The 27,819-nt window shown below is 52.2% G+C and overlaps 1 long non-coding RNA gene across 1 annotated transcript; it reads left to right on the forward strand.

Moving 5' to 3' along the window:
• The first annotated feature begins 6,102 nt into the window (after positions 1-6,102).
• LOC126511065 (uncharacterized) lies at positions 6,103-27,592 on the forward strand. The gene is made up of 4 exons (XR_007594595.1): positions 6,103-6,292; positions 18,252-18,365; positions 20,712-20,845; positions 22,956-27,592. It is a non-coding gene; the product is annotated as an uncharacterized lncRNA (long non-coding RNA).
• Positions 27,593-27,819: the final 227 nt, after the last annotated feature.

Here is a 27,819-nt window from a genome sequence, read left to right on the forward strand (position 1 = left end):
GAGATGGATCTCGGCTGAGGAAGGGGTGGGGGTGGACTCACCCTTTCTCCTTTCCATTTTATTTATATCTCATTGGATTAGAAGATGCCCAGCCGCTCTGGCAAAATTAGGCTTCCTTTACTCGGTTCCTGATAGAAATAATACACTATTGCCACACTAGAGATAGTGTGTTACTGGCTCTGTAGGCATCACTTAGTCTAGCCAAGTGGAGTCAGAAGAGTAACCATGATACCCTGGTGGCAAGAATGGCCTTGACCCGACAGGACAACGCTATTGTTATCCAAGTTGAACATTTCGGTACACACTTAGCCACATGCACACTCACCTGTGTAACTGAGGTGTTCTTAATATTTATTTATGCTGTGTGTGTGTGCACGTTCACACGCTTGAATGCATGTCTGTGCACCACATGCACGGAGTCCCCCCGTGGCCAGAAAAAGGCATCAGATGCTCCAGGACTAGAGTTGTGAGCTGTCATATAGGTGCTGGGAATTGAACCCAAGACCTCTGGAAGAACAGCCAATGCTCCTAACCACTGAGACAGCTCTCCCGCCCCTGTGATGTGTTCTTTTGCACTCTTTGGTGTACAGTCAGGGTTTTGTCCCCAGGTTCAAATGATCAGTCCCCTGCCCCATGCTGGCAATAGCAGTAAGTCTGACGCTCAACCCCTCTGTCCTCTCCAGTGTTCTCACCACCCACTACTTACACACAGTCCCCCAGTTATGCCAGGTCTTGGTGGGCAGTGTCAGCCCTGGCTGGTTCTCTAAGTCCATTCTCTGTGGTGGAAAGATATGAAGGACCAAGCTAGGCCAATCTCGGCAAGTTACTGCCTGAGTTGTGGGTCAAGTTCAGGACTCCCAGAGGGGCCACAGGGATGACAGCCAATGTTCCCACCAGACCAGGAAAAGGTCCCATGCCAACAAACCGGGGCCTCTTAATGCAATCCATTCCTGTTTCCTGTCAGCCCCATGCCAGGCTGTCACAAAGTTTGGGGAGAACTATGCTACACATTGTTCCCTCCATGTTCCCAACCAGTCTTCCTTGGCGAGCAGCACAATGGGTTTGTTGCTTCCTTCTCCAGGACAATGGGGCAGCTCCCCCACCCCTGCCATTGCCAGTGATGCTCCCTCGGGCGCTGCATAGTGAGATTCTGTCTTGACTTGTCTGTGCGGGAGACTCGGGGAGAGGAAAAACTAATTCAACCTGGCTGCTCACACACTTACCCACCTCACTCACACCCAGATGCATCGCTTCACTCCAGTGACATTGCACCGTGTGTCTTCTGCCTCATGCACTTTATAAAACCTCAGTGTGTTGTGGGAAGCTCTCTAGGGTGGTGTCTTTGAGCAGTAATACATCCTCTACTCTTCCAGCTGACCTGCTAATGGGAGTACATTTTTGAGAGGATCGTTTGATCACAAAGCAAATAATTACAAGAATTTTGAATTACTTCTCTCAAAAAAACAACGTGTTGGGCCGGGCAGTGGTAGCACACACCTTTAATCCCAGGACTCAGGAGGCAGAGCTAGCAGATCTCTGAGTTTTCAGACAGCCTGGACTATAGAGTGAGTTCCAGTGACAGCCAGGGCTACACAGAGAAACCCTGTCTTGAAAAATCTTATAAACAACAACTTGTTAGGACAGTATGAGGGCTCAACAGATAAAGGCGTACAGTGATACACAGATTTTGACCTCTGGAATAAGAAATGGACTCCCAGAAGCTGTCCTCTGACCTACATGTGCACTATAGTAACACACACACACACATGCATGTGTGTGTGTGTGTGTAATTTAAACAACTTAAGAAAAAAGGGGTTTATCTTGAATCACAATTTGAAGGTCCAGTCCATCAGAGAGAGGAAGTCATGGGAGCAGGAAGCACAAGGCTGGTCACACTGTGTCCGCAGTCAGGAAGCAGCAAGTGTGGGGGGTCGGTGCTCAGGTGTTTTCTCTTTTTCATTCAGTCTCAGCCCCTCGATTGTGGGATAATACCACCCACATTCATAGTGGCTCCTCCAACCGCATAGATCTTCACGGACACTCTCAGGGAGATGTTTCCATAGTGATTCTAAATCTAGTCAAGCTGACAGTGAAGCAGAGCCATTAGGAACTTCAGCAGTGAAAGAGCACATGGCCTCACCTCCCAGATTCGAGCATCAGTGAAGAAGGCAAGTGTTCTCACTTCCCAGATTCAAACATCAGTGACCAAGTGGTTTCACCTCCCAGATTCAAACAGACACCACTGAAGAAGGCATGCAGTGGGTTTTTTTTTTTGGGGGGGGGTTGCTTTTTGGGTTTTTTTTTCTTTGTTTGTTTTGTTTCTATTTAGACAGAGCCTCACTCTATAGCCTTTGCTGGTCTGGAACTTGTTATAGAGCCCAGGCAGGCCTTAAATTCATTGAGATCTGCCTGCCTCTGCCTCCTAAGTGCTGTGATTTAGACCTGTGTCTATAAGTCTGGCTTGTTTGTTTGTTTGTCTGTTTGTTTCGAGATAGGGTTTCTCTGTGTAACAGTTGTGTCCGTCCTGGAATTCACTTTGTAGATCAGACTGTCCTCAAACTCACTGGGATCCACCTGCCTCTGCTTCCCAAGTGCTGGGATTAAAGGTGTGCACCACCACCAATAAGCTTATTTGTTTTTTTTTTTCACTACCCAGCTTGAAGCTTAACTTTTAATTTAGTAATTTTTTTGGTTTTGGGTTTTGTTTTGCTGTTGCTTTTGTTTGTTTGTTTGTTTTCAGTTTTTCCGAGACAAGATTTCTCTGCGTAACCCTGGTTGTCCTGGAATTTACCAGGCTGGCCTTGAACCCAGAGATCTGCCTGCCTCTGCCTCCCAAGTGCTGTTAACTTAGGGGTTATGGATCCTGCATAAAACATAATTTTTCTCACCTCTGAGCTGTACCCTTGGGGAGAATAGGTAGGAAATCAAAGCTCCTCACTACAGCTAAAAACAAGGGAAAGCCTGGGGGTTGAAATAGGAAATAAGGGCTGGAGAGATGGCTCAGTGGTTAAGAGCACTGGCTGCCTTTCAGAGGTCCTGGGTTCAATTCCCAGCAACTTCATGGTGGCTCACAACCATCCATAATGAGATCTGGTGCCCTCTTCTGGCCTGCAGGCATACATGCAGGCAGAACACTATACATAATAAATATTTTTTTAAAAAAATAAAGAAAGAAAGAAGATGACATGAAATCCATATTCTTTCTGAGGCTCTCAGAGCCAGAAGGGACTTCCCAAGCTGTTATCCAGCCTCTGCTGCATTCTCTAATGGCAGAGAACTTCCTGTTTTACTGAGAAAGCCCATCCGCCCCTATCTTCCTTCGTGTCTCCAATGACTGTTTCAGGGTCTTTCCTGAACTCGGGGTGTAGCTCGGGTGCCAGAGTGCTATTCCCAACACTGCTTAAACCTGTGTGTGATGGCATACACCTGGGATCTCAGCACTTGGGAGGTCAACAAAGCATCGGGAGTTGAAGCCCAGCTCTGTCCACAGAGCAACCAACCTGGGCTACCTGAGACCCTGTTTTCAAAACACAGTCTCTCCTGTGTCTCCGCCTGTACAAACTAGACCCCTCTTTAGCCCCTTTGTAGAGGGAGAGGCAACCCTATCTTCCCTTTCTTTTTAGTCCACGTCATGACAATGGATTTTTTTTCAGGGGTGTGGGGAGGCAGGGACAAAGTCCTTCTCCATTGCCTAGGCTGGACTTCAATTCCTGGACTAATGCGGTCCTGGCTTAACCGCCTGAGCAGCTGGAACAATAGATGTGCACCAGCACACCAAGACTAACCAATTCTTTTATCACAGGTAGGTCAGACTAGCATGATGCCACAGAGCTCTTGAGTGGGCGCAATGGCGGGTCCCCACAGCTCACATGCACAGCGCAGGCCTGAATTAGCAAGGTCTCCAAAGTGGTTTTTCCCTGGGGATTCTGTTGAGCTGGTTTTGCCTTCCCTCTGGCTCTGGAGGTAGCGCTTTATTCTACTCAACTGGAACCCGGGGGCTGAAGAGAGGAAGTTTCCCTCCCAGTACCCTTGTCAGGTGGCTAACTCCCATGCGGAGACTGGGGAAGGGGACGTGATGAGCCTTCTCCCCCCCTCCTCACCACCTCTCACTTGCATGCCAGTGAAAGCAAGCGTGGCATCGTCTCCCAGCCTGAGGAGGGAAGCGGGGACATGAGCAGTGACTGCTGTGTGCCAGGCCCTTGGGATTTGAGCGCTTCCTCAGCTCTGTTCTAAGAAGGGGGAAGGCTAGCTTCACAGATGTTAGCCCCTCGGGCATCTAGGGGGTAGAGCTGACCCCCAGCCCCCTCCGGTCTCCAGCTCACACCATTTCCCAGGATGCACTGCCACCCTGCCAAGCCTCATAGTCACACAAAGAGGGACTATTTACTGTCCACTGTCACGAAGGCAAAACTTCAGAGTGCCAGAGGTAACTTGGCCCACACTCAGAGCTGGGTGTAGTAGAGGCAGAAAGGAGCACAGGCCTGTCCACCTCCAGAAAACTCTTCCCTCAAGGACCAGGTGGTGGGTGAGGAGTGTTTTATTATTTTATTCCTCCCAGTTGATTGGGAGCCATGTGGGCCAGATGTGGTAGGTGACTCACGCCTTTAATACCAGTACTCAGGAGCCAGTGGAAGGTGCATCTCTGTGAGTTCAAGGCCAGCCTGGTCTACGTAGTGAGTACCAGGACAGTCAAGGCTATGTAGACAGACCCTGTCTTAAAAAAAGAAAGGAAGGAAGGAAGAGTGTTTATGTATGTCACCCCCATACCCTAGGGACGCCCTGGTTGGATCCACACAGGTTGGCATGGCTCCATGAGTCTATTACTAGCAGGGACATGAACGGTAGAAACAGATCATAGAGTGTGGTCCCCAGGAAAGGAAAAGATGGGGTCCAGGTGTCTATGAATCAGACTGTGAATAGTTGGAGGATATGGCTACTGAGTGTGGACATTGAGGGGCAGGCCTGGGCCATGAAGGGCGGGGACAGAGTGACAGCCCTCAACTGAGGGCATGGCTGGCCACTGGAAGAAGCTCTCTGCAGGTCTGAGAGCTGAGCTTCCAGCTGACCACGGCCAGCAGCCCCTCCTTATGCAGTTCTGACCAGCACTATGGGAAGCCTGGGGACTCGGAGCTTGGATAGAAAGTCACCCCCTCCTAGAGGAGCCTGTGGTAAACCAGGCAGGCAAGTGGGCAAGACAATGTGTGATGAGCCCTAGGAAAGATGCCAGCGGGGCACGTGGGGGCATCCTGGGGTGGCCAGGGATGGTGGCTGAGATAGAACAGGAGCAGGGAGAAGAGCTAAGGCCTTGGGTTGTGTGTGGTGGTGCAAACCATGATAACCAACATGGAGACCCAACCAGGCCGTAGAGTGAGGCACTGAGCAGAAAGAGGCTGCGATTGTTCCTTAGGATGAGAGAGTCTCCCAACGCCACACGCCTGACTTCAAGAGCCTGCTCTATCCGGGCAGCCTCACTGTGTGGGCCCTGAACCTCAATTGCACAGGGATAGGAGTGGCCGCTCAAAGTCCTGGATTTCTGGAGAAGAGATTTGCCTTCCCTGGGGCCTGCCATGCGTCACCGTTCCCATCACCCACTGAGCCCCAGAAGCCTCAACTGCTGTCTTTCTCTTGGGGGATTCTCAAAACATCCCAGGGCCAGGTTGTCCAGTCCTGGGACTCGGGACAACGGGAATGGAAGGAAATTCTCACACACAGCTCTCCCCCAGGAGTTTGCTAAGTTCCCAGGCTGACAACTGGCAACCCTCAGAAGTCCGTCCCCCACTCCCTTCCTCCTCTCCTCCCTGCCTCCTCCTCCCCCTGCTGCCCTTCTCCAGTTTAATAACTTCCACATGGGCTCTGGCGGCTGGAGCCAAGCCCTCAGCATTGTCTGAAACCTCCAAATTTAGAAGAAATATGAAAATTGTCAACCACTCCTTCCTTAGGGGGTAAAAGAAACATTCGGCACCAGGGGCAGGTCAAGGCGAGGCAGTCACGTGGCTGGCGCCCTGGCCAATGGGGGGCCCAGGGAGGACTCAGCACCCGCCTTGCCCCAACACCAGGCTCGCTTCTTCAGCTCATATAAGGTAAAAGGCAGCGAGGCCTCCGTGGCCAGAGAGCCACGGGCAAGGGGCTGAGCAGAGGGGGGTCCGATGCCAGTTGCTTAAAAATGCCCCTGTGGCATCAAGAGGTGCCAGAACCGAGTCAACTTAGTTGAGAAGCAGTGACACCCACAACCATACCCCAAATAAGCTGAGCCTCCTCCGAAGAGTCCTCCCTGGGCCAGACAACAGCCAAGGTAAGGACCAGCCACAGACATGGGTCCCAGAGCGGGCCTCCGGGGCTTCCTCCCAGGGGCTCTCATCCGTGCTGTCTGCTAATTGCTATGGGCCGTCTGCCTTTCTGGATCTCAGCTTCCCTATTTGTACCAGGACTGGATCCGGTGACCACCAAGCATCGGCCCAGCCCTGGCCAGCTCCAGTTCTATGGGCTTGTTGACTGCTTCTGCTGAACGAGGAACAAGGGTTTGAGCGGATGTCCTTGGCAGGCCAAGCTCCCACGGTGCCGCATCTGGGCAGTTTGCCCTGTCTCTACCTTGACAGCACTCTGCCTTGTTGTACCAGGTGTTCACACCACAGCTCCAAGAATCTGGGGCTCCTGTTAAGGAAAACTGTTTCCGAATAACGGTTCTAAAAGCCATAGCTGGGGGCGGAGACAGCCGTGCATGCTCAGGCAGCCAGGGAGTAGAGGCCAAGGGCTGGAAGGATGGGGTGCTGGCTGTGTGTAAAAGGTGGGGAGCTAGGAAGGGACACTGAGGAGGTAGGGCCTGAACTTTATCCTAGATCTGCACTCAGTGCTGGACTATATGGCTCTGGGCTGGTACCCATCCCTCTCTGGGCCATCGAGATGTGTAACTGGACCAAATGGTCTGGAGATGCAGGGTGTGGCTTCTGAGCCATCTGGGGGGAAGTTCCCTCAGGATTCCTGGGCTATACCACCTTTTGGGCATAGACTCTGCATTCAAGCAATTGGTCCAAACCCCGAGGGCTGTTGGAGGCTTAGAGCCTACGTGATGGAGAACACCCTCAGGGTGTCTAGCTGAAGCCCTAGATCTGGTTTCTCCAGGGTGCTATGCGGCCTCTGGTGGGCTCAGAGATGATGTCTGACACAATAAGCCACAAGTGCAGGACCTCGGGCCAGGAGTGGGGTGAAGAAATCACAGACGGTTTCCAGAACCTTGGAAGGCAGCAGGCCTGTGATGGGCAGTGTGGGGGCCAGGCGGAGCTCAGATTGGAACACACAGACAACATCCAACTCCTTGGGCCTACACAGTGGCCCCATCTGGGCCCCGAACGGAGCACGGTCCTCCAGTTTCAGATTGCACAACATCTGTTCCTCTTGCACCTGGTCACCCAAGGCCATATGGCTCAGAAGGGATGGGGCCCCAACTCTGGGCTTGTTTACATATCAAAGTGCTTGATCCAGTCGTCAGCCTTCTCGGCTTAGGGCCTTCATCTACGGAATAGGTGCAGCTTAAGTTCTCGCCCCATATGGCCGTGGTGAGGAATAAGAGACATATGTCTCAGCTATGTTTAGGGAGAGGAAATAAGACAGAGGGAGGAAATGCCCAGAGCACCCTAGAGAGAGAAGACTCTAGAAAGAGAGAGGTAGAATAAAGCCCAGTCAGAGGAAACAAGCAAAGGGCAACCAGCTTTACCGCTCCCTTTGCTGTCATCCTCTTCCTGGAGTTGGGCACAAGCAGTGCAAGGCCCCAGAACTGCAGAACAACCTGAGACCATCAGAACATAGCTGGGCATCGGTAACCCTGGAGAGAAATCATAGCTCTGGGTCCATCCGCTGACAAGAGAGCCAGGGCAGAGTGTGTGTCTGCCCAGCCAGGGGCTCCTTCAGGTACTGTAAATAAGAAATCTATTTCTTTCTTTTGTTGAGCGCTTAGGAGATCCAGGAATCTGAGAGTTTTATATGAGTTAACTCAATGGAACCTTGCGGGACTTGGGGAGCTAGGTGCAATCGTTCCCATTTTACAGAGAGGTCCGACATTGTCTATGTGTGTTGGCTGCCCTAGGCTGCTGTCTCTACCAAGAGCCTCCAACTTCTCGCTTTGCTTATGGCCACGTGGACCTCCTAGCAAGTGTCCAATAAATTTCATGGGTAGAATATATATGGGGGCATTCCCAAGAGCCAGACACCAGCTAAATAGTTTGCATTATTGTAGTTCTCCTAAGATTATTCTTGGGAGAGATTAAATGATCCCAGTGTCCCTGGCCATGGCATAAACCACAACCCACCCAAGCTCTCACCACAAGAAATTAGGTAGGAGGCATAAACCCAGCCTCCACCTGCCTGCTCTTCACCTGGCCCCCAGATCCCCTGAGTGTTGATAAGGAAGCTATCTATACAGGTGGAGGAGACTCCCATCTCAGGATTTGTACTGGGGCTTGGTGAAAGTACACTGCTGTCCCTCAGCCATGAGATTGTCCCAAAACAGACGAGACAGGCGCTGGCCACACTACAGCTCTGTGGCCAACCTCAGCCCTTGCTGGTTTGTTCTGGAGAAAAGCTAATACAGCTCTGCAGAATGGAAAGTTCCAGACCCTGAGTTGCCACAGACCCAAGCTTTGAGTGACTCCCCAGGTGAGACTCCTCCTAGGAGGAGGTCTCCAAGGTCCTTGATGGTGGCCCTGCCACTTCTTCAGTTTTCCATCAGAACTGGCTGGGGCTCAGGTCCTGGAGTGGCTCAGAGAACCAGGAGAAAGCTGGGTGTGGTGGCACAGCCTTTAATCCCAGCACTCAGGAGTTAGAGGGTCTGTGAGTTCAAGGCCAGCCTGGTCTGCCTAATGAGTTACAGGTCAGCCAGGGCTACATCCTGGAAGGAGAAAGAGAAAAGGAAGAGAGGAGGAATAAGAAATATTGCCCTCTGTTTTTCGTTCAGTTTTAAACAACCTCCTGAGCACAGAGGCCAGAATTTTTCCAGTTTACACCTGGAATGGGGCTGCTGGGTCCTGGGTGTGGCCTGAAGATAGCATGGGAAGTCACTGTGTGTGTGTGTGTGTGTGTGTGTGTGTGTGTGTGTGTGTGTCTTCCATCAGGCTATTTCTACATGTCTCACTGAGCAAACCCCTCTCCTTGACCACACTAGAAATGGTAGGATTTCTTGAAATACATATATTACCTACTTTATCTTGTATACATCAAATAATGTAAGAAGAGGGCTGAGGATGTAGCTCAGTAGTAGAGCATTTGCCTAGCATTGGTTCATTCCTAGCACCACAAAAGAAGGAAGGGGAGCGGGGGAGTGGAGGAAGAAAGGCAGGCACACTCATATGTATTCTGCAGGCTGCCGACCCTCGTCCGCACGGATGCCTAGGAATTTGCTCTATCAGAGCGCCTATATTGCACACTCTTAGGAAGACCCCGGGGTGGGATCTGAGCAATAGTCACCCTGGTGCACCCTGGGTCCAATGCCTGGGAGTGAGCTGCAGGGCTTGGTTGGGTAAAGTCCGGGAGCAAACCCTGCTCACAGCCTGTTTAGACAAACCCCACAGGGACCTGACATCAACACACATTGCGAGAGCTCTGGGGTCAGCCATTTTTCTGCTTGCAAAAGAATCCACTGGTGGCGGTCTCACAAACACCACAAACCTTTCCTCCAATTTGAAGCATGCCTGACGCGCAGTGGGCCTCGCCCACGCTGCTGGCCCACACAATCCAGCTTTTTCGAGCCACTTTTGGGTCTGTTGAGAATGCAGCGTTCTGTGGGGGTGGAGTAGGGGTCCCCCCGGAACGAGGCAAAGATGATCAGGGTGCTGTAAGAATGACGTGAAACACAGGAAGCCGGGATCACAGGGCCAGGTTTGCATGGGCTGCTTGGGTTTGAATCTTGCATTTGCCTGGAAGCAGCTGCCGTTCCGTGAGCCTCCGTTACTCCACCTGTAAAGTAGGGAGATTGAGCTTCTTAATAACAAGGATAGTTTACTGCGCTGATTGGATCAGAGGAGCTGAAGCTCTTGAAGCCCACAGAGCAATGACTGGCACACGGGGCCTATGCCCCAGGCAGCTTCTCAGGGAGGGGATGTCCTGCTGAGTCCTACCTAGCTTCATGCGCTCTCATTCCTTCAAAAAGAACAGTTCTCAGGGCTGAAGAGATGGTTCAGTGGTTAAAAGCACTGGCTACTCTTCCAGAGGACCTGGATTCAATTCCCAGCATGCACATGGCAGCTCACAACTGTCTGTAACTCCAGTTCCAGGGCTCCTGACATCCTCACATAGGAATATGTGCAGGCAAAACACAAGTGAACATAAAATAATAATAATAACTATAGAAAAAAAGAGAAAAATAACAATTTCAAGCCAGGTTTGTTAGCATATGCCTGTAATACCAGCACTCAGAAGGATCAAGAATTCATGGCCATACTCAGCTACATAGTGAGTTCCAGGCTAGCCTAGGCTATAGGAGATCCTGTCTCAAAAATCAGTTCTCACACTGGGGGTGTTGTGAGCCAATGGCGGAGTGCTTGCTTGGCACACGTGGGACCCTGTGTTCCATTCCGGGCACTTTCATTTCCCACACAACCAAGTTGCTGTGTATCAAGGCCTCCTTGCCCTGTGCCCTGAGGTACGTACCTTCATCCCTCGGGTCAGCCAGAGGCTCAGATGGGTCTGATTATTTGCTCAAAGTCACACAGGGATTTGATTTGGGACTCAACTCCAAATCTGGCTGACTCCATATGCTTAACCGTGGTTTTCTAGAACCTGACAAGAGGGCCATGAATCAGAGAGCCAGTTCCAGCTTGATAGGACGCTTGGCATTTAGGAGAGGAAGCTCTGTGCCTTCTGAATTTAGAATAACTGTGGTGACAAACTATGGTGACAGAACCCCCGACTGTCAGCCAGCTGAGGACAGAAAATGCAGATTCCAGCCAGACCCTTCCGGTGAGCACCTGCTAGGTAGTCTGTGTCTGATTGGAGACCTCATCAGTCCTGGGCTGCCCCTTCCCCACAGAGCCCTTCAGAGTCTTGCAGAAGGAACCAGTGAGCTAGGTCAAGGAAAGGTGACCCTATGGCACCTCCCCACGAGTCATGTCTATCTGTACTGCTGTGGACCCTAACTGTATCACAGGGAGGCAGCTAAAAAGAACCCTGCCCCGCCGAACCACCTCTCTCTGCCCTTCCTCCTCTGCTTGGACCAGCCAAACAGGAATGGGAACAAGTCAAAACAGGCTACCTTGCCTAAGTAGTAGCCAGGGTGCCACCCCTCATTTGCCAGCCTTTCTTGAGCCAGTAGATCTCAGGCATACCAACCTCAAAGAGCCGAGGGTATCCATCCCCTAAGGTGAACTGGACGAGGGCCTGGCCCAGGCTCTGTCACCATTACACTTAAGGCAGTGCCATGCCCTGCTGAGATCTGCAGGTCCTGGTACACCATTTGGGATGGCGGGCGGTGTGGGGGAAGGGGGCGCAGCTCATGACCAGTTCATGTAGACACCAAGACTCTACCTGAGGGAAAGCTGCTAGATGGGGAGAAAGGGGGAACAGGATAGAGAGGAGATGGCAGGATAAGGATTTATTTTTTGGTTTTTTTGTTTGTTTGTTTTTTCAAGACAGGGTTTCTGTAGCTTTGGCTCCTGCCCTGGAACTAGCTCTTGTAGACTGTAGACCAGGCTGGCCTCGAATTCAGAGAGATCCACCTGTCTCTTCCTCCCCAGTGCTGGGATTAAAGGCGTGCGCTACCACCGCCTGCCTAGGAATTCTAAGAAGCAAAACTGCAAAGGTGTTTTCAGAGCCTATCAGCTTGCTGAGGCTGGCGGCGGGCAGAGGGTTTTGGAATGGCTTGAGTCAGGCTTTTTAGTTCTGTCAGTACTTTCCTTTAATCTGTTCCCCTTCTCCAAAACACCATCAGACCAAGAACCCCAGAGGAGCAGGGAGATGAGGGAATATGACCACAGATGTCAAGTAACGGGAACAGAAGAGTCAGGACAGGGAACCAGCGGACTGTAATCACCAACTTCAAACATCTTGAGGGATTTCAGAGGAGCAGGAAGTCTGCAGCTCAGAGGACAGCAGGAGAAGCCCCAGAGATGCCCATGGCATCTAACCTCCAGAGGGGAGTCTCCAATAGTTTGTTCCTGGGGGCGGGAAGGCGGGGTATTTGGAAGTAATGAGCTTCTTATCCCAAGAAGCATGTAAAATTAGCAGTGACAACAGAGAAAAGTCAGGTATCAGAGTCCCTTATGGGCACTTTCCCACCAACGGCCTGCAACTTTGCATGCCTTCCCAGGCTGCCATGGGACAACCACAGAGCACAGGTCGTTGCCTGCCTGCCTGCATGTCAGATTCTAGACCGATATGACGTCAGTTCTGCTCTGGCTTTGCGCAGGGGCTTCCTGGGCTCCCCTACCCCCTTTTTCCTCCTAGTCTACTGTGATCTTTTGCTCTTCCCAGGGGACTCCAGGCTTGACCAGAGAGACCTAGATACTATTTACGAGAACAAAGTCCCTGGGGACCATCCATCCAATGGCCTCCCAGCCTGCAGGAGTGAGATCCATGGGGGCAGAGTGGCTGAGAGCCCGTTCACACGCTCCAGAGAGTCTGCATGGAGATTCCACCAGGGTCACAGGAAAGCAGCTGATTGACAATCAAGATGCCTCGGTTTTTCCTTCTGCTCGCTCCTTTTTCCCCAGCAGTGGGTGTGATAGGAAGCTGATGAGGAAAGCAAGCAGCTTCCCTAGGCTGAGTCACAAAAGTCAGTATGGTGAGCTAGGATCAGGAACAGTTCCAGGTAGCCTACTACCTTCTAGAGTCTGGGGAGGTGTTTGGTCCAGGGAAGATGCTCAGGGACCAGTCAGGCTTGGGGAGAGTCCTGGAGCAGTGGAGACAAACAGCAGCCCTGCCAACAGACAGGACAGGGATGCTCAGCACTAGAGCCTTCCTGAGCTAAGTCCAGGTTTCCCCTGAATAAAGGCAGGCAGTGTGGAGCAGAGGCTTGGGCGATTGTGAGTGATAAGCCCCTGCCTCAGGCTGGCTAACACTAGAACACTTTCTGATGCGCTCCCCCTGGTAACCTGGTGACTTCTGGGCAAAATAGTCCTTTTATACAGGCAACAGAGCTCTATTTCCTCATGTCAACGGTAAAGAAGCTGAGGAGAGGCTTCCCCAAGATCACACTGCATAAGTACATGCATTCTTTAGGGCTCCTTTGCCTTCTAGCCAATGTTAGAGGCATGTTGGAGGCTCCTCATACCAAAGGCAGGGACAGAGGAGAGGCGGGTACCCAACCGGAGCATGTCAGGGTCCATTGTCCGCTAATAGCAACCTATTGCGAGTTCCTGCTGTTCTGTCCTCTAAGTTCCTTTATGTGGCTAGAGATGGTCCCCAAGCTACTGGAACTGCAAATGGGAGGTGGCCTCTTGAAAAAGGAACCAAGGCTAGGACAGGGAAGCCCTTGGTTCTATTTGATTCTGCCTACCTCTCTGTGTGACTGACCTTAAATGAGAGGCCTCAGTGTGTTCAGCAGGGTCTAGATCTGAGGAGCCAGGAAAGCAGATGGACCCCCCCTCGCCCCCATGATGTACTGCCTCGCTCATCTTAGATTTACCCGGGAGGCTTGGCAGAGGGAGCGGGTGAGCCACAGGAAGAAAACAGCAGCCTCCAGATTCCTCTGTGCCCAAGCTTTGCTTTCCAGCCAAGAAATTCCCAGAGAGAGAAAAACCGTGGAAGCAAGCGTGGCGTGGTGACTCACGCCTGCAATCCAGCACTCAGAAACCTAAGGAAGACCGCTATGAGTTCAGAGCTAGCCTGGGGTACATAGTGAGTCCAGGGTGAGCCTGAGCCTTGCACTAGGAAACCCTAGAGGTGATAAGGGGACTCTGGGACATAATGGCTCAGACCTTTAGTCCCAGCACTTGGGAAGAAGAGAGGCAGGTCGATCTCTGTGATCTCAAGGCCAGCCTGGTCTACATAGTGAGTTCTATGACAGCCAGAGCTACACAGTGAGATGCTACCTTGAAAAATAAATAAATAAATAAATAATTTTAAAACAAAAGTAATAAATAAATAGATAAATAAGTAAATAAAATTAACCCAGTGAAGGAAGTTAAGACCAAAAAAAGTCAGCACAGCATTCAAGGCGGCAAAGCGAGTTAAAACTGGAAGAGGACTGACTCCCAAGCCAGTGCCCTTTCGTGGTCTACAGTGCTTTTCAGGATAATGGGCACAAGAGCCATCCTGGTATGAACTAGAGGCATCAGGACCCAAGACCAATATCAAGCAGACGATAGCTTTCTTAGGACCTAATACTAGCATCCAGCAGATCCACAGACTTTCCCAGGTGGACCCTGCTGCCCTCACCTCAGCCCTTCCTTCACAGACAGTGGGGGACTCAGGCCAGGACATCCCATCAGGTTGGACCCCTACCAGCCCCATCCCACCCTAGACCCCACGGCTGGGCTCCATCCAGAGCTGTAGGCTCCAGCCCAGCTTCCCTCTGAGATGCTTTTCTTACCATAAAAGGGCAAGTGTGCCTTTCTCAGCCCGGCTGGGGGAAAGGCTGAGTTATTTTTAGATGTAGGATTTATTCCTAACCCAAGATGGAGTTGTCCCTTTGCACCACAGCCCCTTCCCCAGCTGCTGCTGTCTCGCGTCCCTTTATCCTCGTTTGTGGCCGTCACACACACACATACACACACACACTACCACACACGCATGCACGCACACACACATGCACATACACACACATGCCACCACACACACACACACACACACACTACCACACACGCATGCACGCACACACACATGCACATACACACACATGCCACCACACACACACATACACACACACTACCACACACGCATGCACGCACACACACATGCACATACACACACATGCCACCACACACACACATACACACACTACCACACACGCGTGCATGCATACACACATCACTACACGCACGTGCGCACACATACACACTTCACACACGCATACACACCACCACACACATGCACATACACACACATGCCACCACACACACACACACGCCACCACCACCACATGAGCATGTGGACACACACACACCACACACATACACACGTCTCCTCTCCTCTCCCCAAATCCTTTCACAGCCAGCTTCCCTACTCTTGCCCTCCTTCAGATCTCCTTTCTGGTTACTGGAGAAAGTGACGCATCTGTCCCCCACCCCCTCCTGAAACAGTATTTACAACATACATTCCAAACATCCGCCATCTGGCTTCTAGGAAGGGCCAAAAGCTATTTGGAGAAGGAAGTCATGATTATTCCATCTTCAAAGCCAGGGAACTTAAGGCCCTCTTCTTCTCCCCCACTCTCCTCCCAGAGGCCCCCTGTGTCGACCAATGACATCTTTCAGTCAATAGATGAGGTCAGGACCTTAGCTGGATGTCAGCTGACTTCAAGCATTCCTTTTGCATCCCTTGCTTCGCCTCTCTGCGCCCCAGTGTTCTCATCCGAACAAGGGCGTGAGACCAGGATGCACCAAGATTTCAGGTCCTACTGCAGCAGCAAGGAAAGGGAGATGGGGATGGGGTGAATTGGGAGAGTCCTGTCATCAGGAAGTCCCTTCCTCTCTCACCATGTCCTGCGCATGTGGCTCCTGACACGCAGAGAGGGGAAGACCCCACGCACATGATCTGTGGGGGTTATATATGCAGGCGCCTGCCAATCTTTTTGCCCTCAATGGTCCAGAAGAAACCAGTGTCTGTTATCCAGAAAACAAGCCCAGTGCCCATTCCTACAAAGCCCTGCAGCCCTGGAGTCCCTGTTCTTTACAAAGCAGAGAAGACCGGCAGGATGGGAGGGGGACGGACAGCTGGTAAAGCGCTCACCATGCAAGAAGATCTACCTGGATTTAGATCCCAGCACCATGTAAAAGCCAGGAACTCTGATAGCACCTATAATCCCAGTGCTGAGGAGGCCAAGATGAAAGGATCCCTAAATCCTGCTAGATGGTAAGTAGGGAGATGGCCCAGTGGTTAAGAACACGGCCCTTGCAGAGGACCTGGGTTCAAATCCCAGCATCCATATGGTGGCTCACAACCATCTGCAACTTCAGTCCCAGGGGCTCCAACACCTTGTACCCTCTGAGAGCACTGTACTTACGCACAGAGAGAGACATACTTAAATATTTCTTTAAAAAAATGTTAGAGAACTATACAAGACACCTAATGTCAATCTCTGGTCTTTACATTCACTGATAATATGCCCATGCATTCCTAACCCAACATGGAGATGTCCGTTTGCACCAGAGCCCTGTCCCCTTTCCCCTCCTTTGTGACCATCAGACCACCACAGACACCCACACACGGGAACACACTAACATATACACAAACCCAAAAAAGGCAAACAGGACAGAAGCGAGGCTTTTATAACGGCAATGGGGTTTTGCTTGTTTAAAACAAATACTCAACGAACGAGAGAGATGGCACAGGAAGGACAGCTACACCCACAAGAAAACCGTTGCTCCCGGTATCTGGTGTCCTTGCCAGGGTCCAGATGACGTCTGCTCATACTAAAACAGCTTTCCCTCTTCTCAGCCTCCTTCCCTCCAAGACAAGGACGGTCTGAGCTCCAGGGGAGCGAGGACGGTGCGTGCTGGATTGCATGGGCCCCACTGGGACTCCTAGACTAATGAGCTGTATGACTGTGACCTTGAGGGGGTGCTGTGATCCTTGAGATCCTTGGTCTCTTCATTGGTAAAATTCCATCAGAAGGCCCCTAATGAGAACTGGGCAAACATTCTTAGCAAGGGGGAGGCGCATCAAGAGCTCCCAGCCCTTCTCCCCCATCTTGCTTGGAGACACCAAGGGAAGCTGGGCAGAAATCCACTTTTTTTTTTTTTGCCCTTGTTGGAAATTAGGGATCGAGGTGTTTAGGCCTTCTTCTCACCCCCAGCATCTGAGCTACTTCTGCAGGCAAAGTTTGGGGTTCCAGAGGAGCCAGGAGATCCCTTCTCTTCCCTCTTCTCTCTTCCCTGCGTTGCTGGTTTTCACCTCATGCTGCATTCCCAGGGCTTGCTCAAGAGTCCCAGAACACCATTCCCTGGGGAGGAAGTAGGGAGCGTGTGAGGTTGGTGAACTTTACAGGGTGACAAGGGGCTGAGGGCATCTGGGAACAGAAGCCAAGGAAAGCTGTACAGAAAGGAACATGAGGAGAGGCCAGGCAGGGGTGGCTCCTGCTGTCGGCATCCACACCTCCAAATGTCACCCTCCCACCCCACCCCTGCACTTACCATGCTAACGAATAGAAACCTCCGCCATTTAGTCTTGGCTTGCCATGTGCCTAGAACTGTGCTTGCTATCCGCTGCCCCTGACTGTCTAAAGCAAGGATGTGAGGTCAGAATCCAGGTGAACACGAGGACCCTCAGATACAGCTGGGAAGGGGTAGGGATGAGATTCAAAAGGTGGGCCCACCTCTCCCATATTCTGTCCAAGCTTAAAGTGGTAACTGGGCCCTGGAATCAAGAGCTGTGGAACCCGTGTGTGGGAGGGAGCTACAAAAGAAAGCTAAGGTAGACCGTCTCTCCCAAGAGAACAGCTGTGTCTTGTCCCCTGGGAGAAGGCGCGGGCTTTGGCAATGACCACATGAACTTTGCTTTATGGTCATCCAAGCTCAGGGGATAGCCAGCTGAGCCTGGCTCCTGGTCTGCCTTGAACACTGGTCAGTCAAGATTGCCGTGAGCAAGCTGTAAGGCCTTGTTCAGTCCCCTCCCACCTCAGCAGTTGCTGTACCGTTCCAAGGCTATTCTACAAGGCCGAGAACCTTGTGTTACTGGAAGAAGGTACAGTCTCTGTCACCAAGTTACCCCAGGTTGTGGCCTTCTCCAGCACAGCCCACTTGTGATATGAGAGATGGGAGGGACCACTGGCCATCATTGTCTCTGGGCAATGCCCTTGGAGAGCAGAACTTTTGCTGACCGGTCCAGCTGCATTAGGAGGGAAGGTGATCTCTCTCAAAGGGCTTAGAGTTTCCCTTTGAAAGCAAGGTGGGCGCAGCAGGGATCCTGGCCATGTAGGACCCGAAGGACAACTCCATGAGGCTTGACAAACCTCAGCAATTCAGCCCAAGGCTGGGCTCAGAGTGGCCCAGGCCCTCTCTCTCAGTCTCTCGGAAAGCAATATCAGGTGCAGGCTCTTGGGGTTCAGCACTCTGGTTACAGAGTGGCCCAGAATACTTCTGAAGAGCCAGACCTTTTGTTCTTTTCAGGCGAGAGTGATGGCTAGTCAAGTCCTCCACTACGCTGGAGAATGAGGAGCCCCAGAGAGAAATCCTCCCGAGAACCAGAAAAACGGACAGCGGTGGCCACCTGCTCCCAGATCTGTAAGTGTTCTGTTCCATGTTCCCCACATACACCCCAACTCAGGGAACTCCAGGAATAGCCTGCAACCCTCAGACAAGCCCCCCATCCCCATGCTTCGGAAACTCAGAGAGAATGCTGGGAATCTCAACGAGTATGCCATGGGGCAGCCTTTCAGCAGTGTTGGAGGCTGGAATGGAGGTGGATTAATGGAAGCAAAGACGAGGGACCCCCAACAGTGTGAGACCCCTTCCCATCCCACTCCATTCTCTTCCACCTGCAACAGGAAGTCAGCTTGGCTTGAAGAAGATGCACACCCAACAGTAATCTTCCTTAGAGATGGAAGAGCGTGGTAGGAGGGGTACCTGGGATCCTGGGGCTCTGGGCGAGGACTATGTTATTGATAACAGCAGCTCCCAGGGATGGAGGTGATTATTGAGCCCTGTCTGAGTATGCGGAGTTCTGCACCGCAAGGTCAGGCCGTGCATAGAGGAGTCTGGTGCGGATCTATCAGGGCTGGAATAAACAGGAAGAACTGGAGATGAAAGATGGGAAAGAGGGGAGGCAGGGCAGCAGAAAGGGACTATTCCATGGATAGGAGACAAGGCTTGTGTAACACAGCCCACCTGTTCACCCCGTGTAGCCTCCACATGTGTGCGAACGTGCACCCCAACACAGCACACAGCACACACCCACTCTTCACTTGTGAGCAAATGAGCTGCAGAGACTGTTGTAAACAAATTGGATTAGGAGGCTGCAGACGCCTCCTTCCGCCCGCAACCTTCCAGGGCCGGACATTAACCAGGCCCGTAGAATGGCCAGCTGCACTCTCTCTGGCAAGGGGACAGTCAGCCCTGAGCCCCCACCCCCTCCCCCACCCAGCCCCAGGAAGGAGCCTTCAGAGAAGATGCCAGGATGATGGATGGGGTGAGGGAGGTTCCAGGGCCGGCCTGAGAGCACACAGGATGTCGTGCTCGTGTGAGGCACATTTCTGAGCCGTTCCCAGCAGCCCACTCCTCCACCCCCTTGGGCTCCCCTCTGCAGCCTCTCCCACGGTCACTGCTGCTGGTCTGGGACTTGGGCCCAGCCTGAGGTTCCAAGCAGAGTTCAGGGCCTGGGTCCTGAGCACATCTGTCCCCTCGGTCCCACAGTTGGACTGCGGGGAAACAGCTGAGAAAGCATGAGCACCAGGAGATGCTGGAGGCCGCTTTAGAGGGCAGAGGGACCTGCGAGCGGAGGAGCAAAGCCGACTCCGTGCTTTCCTCCTTTCTTTCTTTTTTGTTTTTGTTTTTTTTGAGACAGGGTTTCTCTGTGTCACAGCCCTAGCTGTCCTGGAACTAGCTCTTGTAGACCAGGCTGGCCTCGAACTCACAGAGATCCGCCTGCCTCTGCCTCCCGAGGGCTCGGATTACAGGCGTGCGCCACCTCTGCCTGGCTTCCTTGCTTTCTTACCCATCACTTCAACTGATCCTCAGAACAGGCTGCAGAGCTGGAATTGTGACCAGGGCACAGCTGTGACCAGCAAGGCTTATTCATTCAATACTTCCACAGGTCCCTCCTCGGAGGCCCTAACCTGTACCAGGTCCTGTGTCATATGCCGAGGACAGCCAGTAAACAGCACATTGCCCCTGTCTGACGGACCTGGTCCCCTTAGGCTGTGTTGGGGAGCATTATAGCAGACCTTGTTTCCCAGGGGCACACCTCCAGCACAACCAACTTCCTGCGTAGCACGTGTGACGGCTAAATTTGTCCCTGTATGCTGCGTCAATGCAATCAGCCCTCTCAGGACCCCGATGTCAGATTCCAGGCCCTGATACCAGACAGACCTGAGTTAAATCCTACCTCATTTCCCGTTCAGTTGCATAACTGGTCTTAGCCTCTCTGGGCCCGTTTTCCCTTCTGCAAAATGGGGGAGCAATGGCTCTCATCCCATGGGGCTGATGGAGTTCTCCTCCTCCATGCCGTCATTTTATACGGAGACAAACAGAGGTCCCGAGAAGGAGAGGTCTCTGTGAGATGGGAGTTAAGTTTGGCCCAGGCTGTTCCCTTCAAGCCAGTTATCAGCCCTCCCACCTGCTACTCCAATCAGAGGCCAAGATGGCTGCTCAGTTCGCATAGATGATTCTCGGGATGTGTGCTGGGCCTTGCCTGCCTTCTTAGCAGCGGCCCAGGTGACCAGTGGTGGCTCTGAGTCCTCTTGAGTGGTGAGTGGGGTGAGGAATGACAGGCAGGGTTCCTAGCTCCGAGCAGCCTTGCCATATAAGGGCAGGAGCCACGGAGTGTCCGTCCTGCCTGGGCCTGAGACTATCCAGACAAGCACTGTTTATTTTCTCCTTCAGCCTCCCCTCCTCTCACCCCCCCCCTCCCAGGAGCTTCCCAACAGACAGAAGCCAGAGATTCCCCTAGCCTGGAGACATTTTCTGAAGACGTAGGAAAAGGAGAAAAAGTGGGACACCCCCTGCAGCAGGCCTCCGAGATGCCGAGCGCCAACGCCAAGTGCAAGGTAAGATCCGGAGTCCGCCTGCTTCAACCACCCCTTTAACAGAATGGGGAACCAAGTCTCAGAGCGCCAGAGATAAGGGGGCTCAATGGGAAATAACTGTGCTGGCTGGAGACAGAGCCTGGATCCCCAAGCTCTCCTGTATTCCGACAGCACCACGGGGCGAAGGAGCCTTTCTTGGGCTACATCCCTCTTTCTCAGTGAAGCCCCACTTGAGGGAGGCAGGGGTCCAGATGAGCTCTGCCTACCAGCCCAGCACATGTACATGTATGTTTCCGGGGTCAGAGAGCCAGAAGGTTCACCTTCCTGTCCCGCTGCTCCTCCCAGCCATCCCAGTCTAGGAGGCCTTCTGAGCTACTCAGGGGGTGGAGGAAGGGACCTCCCTGGCCACAAGCTCTTGGCAGTCCTCTCACAGGCTCTCCGGAGTTCTGCTGAGTCTGCCCCCATGCCCTGCCCAGGTGCTTTCCTCCTGCTCAGCCTTCGGTGCCCTAGGGCACCGACAGTATTGAGGCCAAGTGCATGGGCATAATTCTTGAGCACACTAAAGCAGTGCTGCCTGGGTCTGCTGAATGAGCGAGTACAACGATGAGACCCTGTCCCAAACCCAAAGGACTAAGAAACTGAGACCTTCCGCATGGAGGTTAAGGTGAGGGGCCAGGCCCAGCTGCTCTGAACTAAGAAGCCCAGTATGGTGACTTGTACTCTTACCCCAGGGGAAAATTGTATTTCTCTGGAACTTTGGAGACCTATGGGGATGTGTGCAGTTAAATGTTCACCAGCTTGGTGATTCTAGAATCACAGGGCCAGAACTAGACAGTCTTTATCCAAGGATGGGACAAGGAAGACGAGGCAAAGACCCTTCCTGGCTGAACACCTGCATCTCAGTACCATCCGGCCATTTACTTCTCCTTAAGAAAGATGGACCGCCTTCTGTCCAGATCCTGTAGCCCAGCCCGAATATACAGAACTTTTGCTGTGCTCTCCTTTATCCCAAGGTGGGATGTCAGTGGCTCTCAGTTCCCTTTTCTGAACACGTATCGACAAGTCTAAAATGCCTGTCCCCTGCCTCCACTCCTGGTCCTCTAGCCAAGGTGATCTCTTCCAGCCCCAACTGTCCAGAAGGTGGAACTGGCTCTGCATCCTGCCCCAGACCTAACCAACAGATGTCCTGTTTGTCACTTTTGCCTGCAGTTGCATTTGAGGGTGTAAGGTGAATCTTTTCACATACCGTAGTAGGAATACTTGTTATAGACGGGGAATTGACACTAACTGCAGCTGAAAACCATGGTGTGAGAGCGCAGCCTCAGTACTACAAAATGTCGCCTCTTCTGTGGCTTGCCAGGCCCCAAGCCAGGCTTTCTTCCCCACGCTTAGGAACCCAGGCTGCCGGGCATTGTGACACAGGCCTGCAATCTCAGCATTCCCGAAGTGGAGGCAGGAGGATCAGGAGTTCTACACACTGAATGAGTTTGAGCTAGCCTGATCTACATAGGTCTCTGTTTCTGGAAAGAAAAAAGGAAAAGAAAGAAACAAAAGAACGGAGGATAAGGAGGAGAGGAAGGCAGACAGGGTGGCAGGGGACAACCCAAATGGTGTGTCACCAAATGACTCCCCCGATCACCCACTCCATCTGCTGCCCTCAGAAAGCAAAGAAAGTATAGGCCAAAGGACTTTGGGCACAGTTGTACCCTGGGAAGGCAGGGACTCGGTGTGGCCCAGCAGGGCTGTATCCAGCCACCTCCCTGATCCCACCAGCTACCTACTGGATTGTCCCTTGGTCAGGTTCAGTGATGCCTCTCCCAGGGTCTGTAGGAGCTGTAGGGAACAGAGTAGAGAGAACACGGTGTTCTGACTCCCAAGATAGTCTTGTGTTCAAATCTCCTGGTAAGAGGGCCGTGGAAAGTTTCTGACAATTCCAGACAGAAAGAAGTTGGATTGGCTGGGGACGCCTGAGGACAAAGGTATCCTGGCCTTAACAGCAAATCGAAGAACATTTTTCCCACTGCTCCCGCACCCCATCTCCAACTGGGGTTGCTGCTAGATCCCTGTTGGAGGCCTAGGAGCTATGGGGTTTCTAAAAGGGAGGCAAACTTTCTTTTCTGTTCTTTCCCAGCCCTGAGGAAAAGCTACCTACAGACAACCCTGAAGGTGTGTGTCTTCCAGCATCAAGGCCACCACAGTCACCATGAAGCAAAAATCTTCCGGGGACCCTGGGATCTTATCAAGAGCAGGGTGAGTGGATGGTTTGGGGTTGGGGTGCCCTGCTCACCTGGAAGTTCCCACACAAGCCACGCCCATAGAAGAAAATGAATTCTCCACGTGGCCACTCAGTCAGCCACCACCACATGTCTGATATGTCTGTTGTCGCGTGCAAGTCTTCAGCAGTTTCTAGGGACCCCACATTATAACATAGGAGCCCTGGCCTCAGAGAACTGCAGAGGTAAGTGGGGATGGCCCAGAGAGAGAATGAGGTGGTTTGCAACTCAAGCAGTGTTCAACACGGCCCTGATTTGGGAGCTGAGGAAATCCAGCCAGCTCCCTTTCCTCGTGTAGGAATTCTACCTCAAGAGTTGGGTAGAAACAGAGTTCACAGGGTGGACAAGAACATGAAGGAGGTGTCCCGGGGTCTAAAGGAGTGAGAATGGTTTCTCACAAGTAATCCTTTGCCCAGAATGCATACAGAGATGGGCGGGGAACAAGAGCAAGAAACCAGGAGGTAAGCGGACACAGAGGAGTGTGCAAGGCACAGGGTTCCATTCCCAGCACTGCAGAGAAAAAAAAAAAACTAATTGCACACTTTAAATGGATTGGCTCAACCTCAAGAAAGCTAACTTAAAAAGAAAAGGAAAGGAAGGTGGAATTTCCAATCGCAGAGGGCAAGGGAAGAGCAGGGTGGGAGGCAGACCACGACGCAGGCTCACACTTCTCCTCCTGCCCAGGAAGAAGGCCACAGCCCGAGCTCGCACGGAGCGCCTGTCTCTCAGCCTGAGGTGCAGTGCTGCATCTCTGGTCAGTTGGGAGTCTGAGATGAAGCACTGTAGCTCAGGAAGGGAGAAGTTGTTCTGCAGCCGTCTCCGGGACTTGGTAAGTGTTGACACGGTGGGGTAGCGGGTCCAACAGGTTGTCCCTAGACTCCACCCCAGCAGTCCGTAGTGATGCTCCTGAGGTAAAGCCGCGACAGCACCGACTGCTCTGTAACAGTAGGCACTGGCCCATTCGGTGGGGACCAGTACTGACACCTGCCTCCACTTTCTCTTCCTGAGCCCACAGAAGACACTGCTAACAAATCAAGGCATCTATCCATTCTGGGAGGGTTCCGACACACCCTCAGAATCCTTCTCAACACTGCAGACACAGTTCCCCACCCTAAGTGATCCTAGGCTGAACCCCATTCATCTCTCTAGGTCACCAGACAACCCCTAACCACTCTTCCATCCTGGAGTTAGCCGCCCAGGGCCCTGGCTGACGCTGTCATGTTGCAATGTCAAAATGTTGCGCATCCCTGCTAGGCGTGGAGTCACGGTCTTCACAGTTCGGGCCTCTAACCCTGGCTCCGTGCTATTGCCTAAAGCAGCCCAGGCATTTCACAAATGTGGACCCTGTCCCAGAGGCTTCCGAGAAGCATGGGGGCAGCAAAGACGATACAAATGGGATACGCCCATTGGCATTTAACCTCCCGCACCTGGTCAGAGGAAGGCGACCCACAGCACAGAAGAGAAAACTAAGTCTTAGTTAAGTAACTGGCCCTAGGTCCCATACAGATATATGAGCTGGGTCTACCTTCTTATCCACTGCGAGACTATGGGACCTGGAGCAAGAGAGTTGGAAAACAGAACAACCCGACTCTGGTCTTGTTTACTCCTGCTATAGTAACAAAGGCAGAACCACACACAGGTCTAAGAGTCCCATGGCCTCGCTTTCTTCACCCTGGCCCCTCACCCAGTAGATCCTATCTGATGTCCCTTTACAACCAAGGCTCAGAGTTTAAGGGACCTGCTGGAGGTCAACCGGGAGAAAGTTGCCAGAGCCTGGGAACTGACTTTACCCAAACTGGTTTAAATTCCCCCTCTTGACCTATGGCAGTGGGGGGGAAGGGACTGGTCCCAGACGCTCTCTGGTTCTCTGATCGATTCTCATGAACATCAGCAGGCTTCCTTGACCCCAAGGGAGGTACTTTCCAAGCCTCTTCAAACTCTAGTCGCCCTTCCCAGGGCAGGAAGCTGCACCCTGAGAGTCGCTGCACCCTGGGAGTCACAGCACCCCACGCTGGCTGCCAGAGCAAGGGCTGGGCGCAGAGAAAACTGGTGGTCCCTAGGGGTGTGGCGGGTGCTGAAGGCCTCTCTCCCACCTTGTCCTCACGGTCCAGTTTTCCCAGGAATCCCTTGGATGCTAAGATGGGGATTCCTGGAAATACTGTTCTTGAGGTCATGGCTTAGCTGCTGGATCTGCTCCTTCCCACCCTGGCATTTCCTCTCTGGGATGAGGGAGGAGAAGGCGGTACACTGGAGGTAAGCGGCCTCGGGATAGCCCTTCTGACCTTTGCATTGCTTTCCTTTTCACTGTGCCCGGATTTCATAACACCCCCGGGAGGCTGGATGTGGGAACCTCAGAACTGCCTCGCTCTTGAGAAACTTGTCCCAGCGGTTGGAGCAGGACTCTGAGGCCGCGGTCCCTCCACTCTGACCCTCCAGGCCTTATGGTAAGGAGGGACCGCAGGCCCATATCCACATTATTAAAAAAGTCATACACAAATTTATTTTAAAATTTAACTAAATCAGTTAGGTAAACGAAAAACCATTCATCTCTGACGGGTTTGGAGTGCAACAGCCACAGAAAACTGAGCTTTGGGGATAGCAAATACAAGATTTTGAGCGCCCCCTGGTGGTATTTTTGCTCACTTCAGGAACACTGATTTCCCTATACACTGCGCAGGAATCTCTCTGCTGCCTACCTTCCGGCTTGTACACACTCCTGCCAAAATTCTTTCTGCCCAGTCACTTTTGAGCCACAGACATGCTTAAGCCTTATTTATCCCTTGCCATAGATGCTTCTGCGGCTTACAGTTGGCTTTTCTTTAGGTCCAAACCAGGGCAAGTTCACCCAGACAGCAAAAAGCAGAGCCAGGATAGGTTTATAAGTTCCATGGCCCCTAGCATTGAACATCTAAGCCGAAAGAGAAAGTAGGGCCAAGTAATCCTCTCTTTTAGCTCCCTGCCCCCTAACTCTTGGGAGTTCTTTCTCGTTTTTCCTTAATGAATCTCTGTTGTGCTTTAAAAAAAAATCTAGTTTGAGGCCAGCCAGGTCTACACAGTTGAGTTTCAGGACAGCCAGAGTCACATGGTATTCCATGCCTCTTCATAGTGAGATCCTGTTTCAAAAAAATAATACAGAGCCAGAATATAGTTCAGTGGGTAGAGTGCCTGCCTGGAGTGCGTGAATCCCTGGGTTCCGTGCCTGACACTCACACAAATCAGGTCCATAATCCCGGCACATGGCAGGTAGAGACAGGAGGATCAGAAGGCTACAGCCATCCCTGGCTAAACAGGGAGTGTGAGACCAGTCTGGGCTTTCATGAGACCCTCCTGAGGGAAGGAAGGTGAAGCAAAAAGTACAAAAATTTAAAAATAGAAAGACCGTCCCCCCTCCAGGTGCATTATGGGATGCTGAATGTCCAAATCCTTGATGATGTTTAGGTATAGAACTAGAACTTGGGCTGGGGAGAGGAGATGGCTCATCAGTAAAGGCACTTGTCACCCAAATCAAACCAAAACACCCACGTGACAGGAGGAGAAAACTGACTCCTGAACTGCCCTCTGACCTCCACGTGTGTGCCATGCTGTGCGCAGCAAACTCCTCTGACATCCACGTGCGTGCCGTGCTGTGCACAGCAAACTCCTCTGACATCCACGTGCGTGCCGTGCTGTGCACAGCAAACTGGCACAATCATAATTAAGATAAATGTGAAGGAAAAAACTAGAACTTTGGGAGTGAGGGGAATGGCCCAGTCAGGCAAGTGCTGGGTGCAGATGTCCAGCGCCTATGCAGAAAGCCAGATGTGGGGTCACATTTATAATCCTGGTCCTAGAGGATGAAGAGGAGAGACAAGAGGACCCTGGAGTTCTGCAGTCAGCCCATCTGGCCAGAATTGATAGCTCCAGGTTTAGTGAGAAACAATATCTCAAAACCACAAGGTAGAGAGTGACAGAGGACACTAGTCCTGTGCACACATTGGTGTGTACACACACACACACACACACCTTAGAACTCTCCTTTAACTGTCCCTGGTTAAAAGGACGGTTGGTGAGTTGGTAGAGGTAGCCAACTGCCATCCCTCCACAGCCCGCATTTTTGGGCATAGCATCATATCTCTCAAGACCAGGTAGCTCCCCGGGGCACACCAAGCTATGCTCTAAGCAGGCATCCAGAAGACATTTCTGAAGAGAGACGCCCTCCTGCTCATACCCTGAACCTGTTGCTGACCCCACAGTTACACACATCCTGGCCCGGTCCTCTCGCCACCCAGTGACATAGCACACAAGGAAACCAGGGCTACCAGAGGTTAAGACACCCTGGGGCCACACTCAGAAGTGGTGACAGTAGGATTCAGCCAACGCTTACAGTCCCTCCATCATACTGTGCCCCACCATTGGGCCTGGCCTCCTCGGGCTGCCCCCAGTGGCTTTCCCACTGGGGACGAACCTCAAGCCTTCCTCTTTGTGTTCTTCAAGCATAATAAAGTGCTAGACCTTTGCTTTGTGTCCTGAGTCTTCCTGGGAGTGTGGGGGTGAGGAAGAATGCCCCAGTATTCACTGCTGTGACCCCCCAAGTGCCCCCACTTGCCAATTACTTCCAGAGGCCGATACAGACAGCATCCCGGGACCACATCTGGACTGCCCATCACGTTCCTGCTGTTCTTGGGCTGCTTCCAGGCTACAGCTCCAAGTATGTCTATGTAGAGGCTTGTGGGGGGACAGGGA

Source organism: Alexandromys fortis, unplaced genomic scaffold (assembly GCF_014885135.2).
Source record: "Alexandromys fortis isolate MF-2015 unplaced genomic scaffold, M_Fortis_MF-2015_v1.1 scaffold_94, whole genome shotgun sequence".
NCBI lineage: Eukaryota > Metazoa > Chordata > Mammalia > Rodentia > Cricetidae > Alexandromys > Alexandromys fortis.